This window comes from Lepisosteus platostomus, assembly GCF_059453375.1.
Source record: "Lepisosteus platostomus isolate fLepPlt1 chromosome 5 unlocalized genomic scaffold, fLepPlt1.hap1 SUPER_5_unloc_2, whole genome shotgun sequence".
Taxonomy (NCBI): domain Eukaryota; kingdom Metazoa; phylum Chordata; class Actinopteri; order Semionotiformes; family Lepisosteidae; genus Lepisosteus; species Lepisosteus platostomus.
In genome coordinates this window covers 368,629-372,739 of record NW_028291472.1, presented here as the reverse complement: position 1 = coordinate 372,739, position 4,111 = coordinate 368,629, and positions in this window count along the sequence as shown.

The window sequence follows — 4,111 nt, the reverse complement described above, 5'->3', positions numbered from 1 at the left end:
TGTCTCTCTCTCTTTCAGCCCTGTTTGTCAGTGTCTCTCTCGGCCTGCTGTCTGCCTGTCCCTGCCTCTCTGTCTCTCTCTCTTTCAGCCCTGTCTGTCAGTGTCTCTCTCCTCCTCCTCTCTGTCCTCAGTGTGTCTCTCTCCTCCTCCTCTCTGTCCTGTGGTGTCCAGGCAGTGTGTCTCTCTCCTCCTCCTCCTCTCTGTCCTGTGGTGTCCAGGCAGTGTGTCTCTCTCCTCCTCCTCCTCTCTGTCCTGTGGTGTCCAGTGGGTCGGTATTAGTGGGCTACACCCAGGCTCACTCCCTGCGAGTGTGATCTCAGCAGAGTCTCTGTACTCTTGGGACACTTGACTCACCTGTCTCTGTCTTTCTCTCCCTGTGCTGTCCCTCTCCTGCCCCCTCTCTCCCTCCTCGGACTCCAGCTGGAGGAGGTCCAATCACCACCTCCTGTGAGACAGAAGAAAAAGAAGGTGGGTGATGCTCTGATCGTCTCTTTACTCCTGTCCAGTGTCCAGTGTCTGTATGAACCCTTCTCTCTCTCTCAGTGCAGTGTTCATGTCCTGGAGTGTCCAGTCGGTGTGTCTGTATGAACCCCTCTCTCTCTCAGTGCAGTGTTCATGTCCTGGAGTGTCCAGTCAGTGTGTCTGTATGAACCCCTCTCTCTCTCAGTGCAGTGTTCATGTCCTGGAGTGTCCAGTCAGTGTGTCTGTATGAACCCCTCTCTCTCTCAGTGCAGTGTTCATGTCCTGGAGTGTCCAGTCAGTGTGTCTGTATGAACCCCTCTCTCTCTCAGTGCAGTGTTCATGTCCTGGAGTGTCCAGTCAGTGTGTGTGTATGAATCCCTCTTTCTCTCAGTGCAGTGTTCATGTACTGGAGTGTCCAGTCAGTGTGTCTGTGTGAACCCCTCTCTCTCTCTCTCAGTGCAGTGTTCATGTACTGGAGTGTCCAGTCAATGTGTCTGTGTGAACCCCTCTCTCTCTCAGTGCAGTGTTCATGTCCTGGAGTGTCCAGTCAGTGTGTCTGTGTGAACCCCTCTCTCTCTCTCTCTCTCTCAGTGCAGTGTTCATGTACTGGAGTGTCCAGTCAGTGTGTGTGTATGAACCCCTCTCTCTCTCAGTGCAGTGTTCATGTACTGGAGTGTCCAGTCAGTGTGTCTGTATGAACCCCTCTCTCTCTCAGTGCAGTGTTCATGTACTGGAGTGTCCAGTCAGTCAGTGTGTCTGTGTGAACCCCTCTCTCTCAGTGCAGTGTTCATGTACTGGAGTGTCCAGTCAGTGTGTCTGTATGAACCCCTCTCTCTCTCAGTGCAGTGTTCATGTACTGGAGTGTCCAGTCAGTGTGTCTGTATGAACCCCTCTCTCTCTCTCTCAGTGCAGTGTTCATGTCCTGGAGTGTCCAGTCAGTGTGTCTGTATGAACCCCTCTCTCTCTCTCAGTGCAGTGTTCATGTCCTGGAGTGTCCAGTCAGTGTGTCTGTGTGAACCCCTCTCTCTCTCTCTGTGCAGTGTTAATGTACTGGAGTGTCCAGTCAGTGTGTCTGTATGAACCCCTCTCTCTCTCAGTGCAGTGTTCATGTCCTGGAGTGTCCAGTCAGTGTGTCTGTATGAACCCCTCTCTCTCTCAGTGCAGTGTTCATGTACTGGAGTGTCCAGTCCGACTCTTAACGTGACTCTCCTGTCTCTGCTTCAGAAGCGCTGGTGCGCCCTTCTTAACTCCCTGAGCTGCGTGTCGGTGGAGACAGAAGACCAGGACGAGCCGATGGAGGTGGCGACCGTAGCTCAGGAGAGGAAGAGCGAGGGAGAGGAGGAGCTGGCTGCCGGGAAGGACAAGAGGAGGAAGAGGAGGTGCAGGTGAGCAGACAGGGGGGCGCCGCCTGGTCGTGTCTGTGATTCAAGGAGGAGTCTCCTCTTGCTGTTTGATGTCATGGTGACGTCTGTGTCTGTGTCCCTCACACCTGCAATAACAATATTCTTTCCAGGTTCCTTTCCTGGTTCTGTGCCGGCTAAGATCTGGACTGGACTGGACTGGACTGGACTGGACTGGACTGGACTGGAGCTGAGGGACACCAGACGGGACTGGACAGGAGCCTAGGGACACCAGACTGGACTGGACCGGAGCTGAGAGACACCAGACTGGACTGGACTGGAGCTGAGGGACCCCAGACTGTGCTGGACCGAAGCTGAGGGACCCCAGTCTGGACTGAAGCTGAGAGACACCAGACTGTGCTGGACCGAAGCTGAGGGACCCCAGTCTGTGCTGGACCGAAGCTGAGGGACCCCAGACTGTGCTGGACCGAAGCTGAGGGACCCCAGTCTGGACCGAAGCTGAGGGACACCAGACTGTGCTGGACCGAAGCTGAGGGACCCCAGTCTGTGCTGGACCGAAGCTGAGGGACCCCAGACTGGACTGGACTGGAGCTGAGGGACACCAGACTGGACTGGACTGGAGCTGAGGGGCCCCAGACTGGACTGGACTGGAGCTGAGGGGCCCCAGACTGGACTGGACTGGAGCTGAGGGACCCCAGACTGTGCTGGACCGAAGCTGAGGGACCCCAGTCTGGACCGAAGCTGAGGGACCCCAGTCTGGACTGCACTGGAGCTGAGGGACACCAGACTGGACTGGAGCTGAGAGACACCAGACTGGACTGGACTGAAGCTTGTAATTTTTATTCTTTTGTTAAGGATCAATAAAAAAAAAATTAAAAAAAATCTGTTTAGCTTTTGGTTTTTTCCCTGCCCCCCCCCAAGGCTGCTGCTGGGAGAGGTGTGAGTGGGGCCAGCAGGGGGCGCTCTCACCCTGCGGTCTGTGGGGGTCCTGATGCCCCAGTATAGTGACGGGGGACACTGGACTGTAAACAGGCGCCGTCCTTCGGATGAGACGTCAAACCAACTCTCTGTGCTCGTTAACAATCCCGGGGTGTCTCTGGAGAAGAGTAGGGGTGTTACCCCAGTGTCCTGGCCTGATTCCCCCCCTGGTCTTGACCCATCATGGCCTCCTTATCACCCCCCCTCTCTGAACTGGCTCCATCCCTCTGCTCTCCTCCCCACTGAGAGCTGCTGTGTGCTGAGCGGACTGGAGCATCATCCAGGTGGGGGCTGCACACTGGGGGGGCTGGAGGGGATCCCCCTGACCTGGGAAGAGCTCTGAGGGGAGAGTCCAGACTTATTAATTATTATTATTATTCGTGCTGCACTGGGCTTCAGTCCTGGCAGTGAGAGGGGGACTCTGTGATCAGGACAGATACTTATGACTGTATAATAACACACGATAGAAATGGAAAACAGGGTAGCGCTGTTGTCTCTTCGAAACGTTTTGAACTGTCAGAAGAAGTTTTCACAACCCGGACTCGTGAAGGTACAGGTCTTCTCCCTTCGTCCGGAGCAAGGTGTATCGTGTCCTGGTGATTTCTCCCGTTTCGAACGGAGTCTAATGTCGCGTTTCTACTTTATTAGAGAGAGGCACTGAACATCCTATGATGGACTGGTGTCCTGTCCAGGGTGTGTGAGTGTGTGTGTGTCCTGTGATGGACTGGTGTTCTATCCAGAGTGTGTGTGTCCTGTGCTGGACTGGTGTCCTGTCCAGGGTGTTTGAGTGTGTGTGTGTCCTGTGATGGACTGGTGTCCTGTCCAGGGTGTGTGAGTGTGTGTGTCCTGTGATGGACTGCTGTCCTGTCCAGTGTTTGTATGTGTGTCCTTTGATGGACTGGTGTCCTGTCCAGGGTGTGTGTGTCCTGTGATGGACTGGTGTTCTATCCAGGGTGTGTGTGTCCTGTGATGGACTGGTGTCCTGTCCAGGATGTGTGAGTGTGTGTGTCCTGTGATGGACTGGTGTCCTGTCCAGGGTGTGTGAGTGTGTGTGTGTCCTGTGATGGACTGCTGTCCTGTCCAGGGTTTGTATGTGTGTCCTTTGATGGACTGGTGTTCTGTCTAGGGTGTGTGTGTCCTTTGATGGACTGGTGTTCTGTCCAGGGTGTGTGTGTCCTGTGATGGACTGGTATCCTGTGAAGGACTGGTGTCCTGTCCAGGGTGTGTGTGTACTGTGATGGACTGGTATCCTGTGAAGGACTGGTGTCCTGTCCAGGGTGTGTGTGTGTGTCCTGTGATGGACTGGTGTC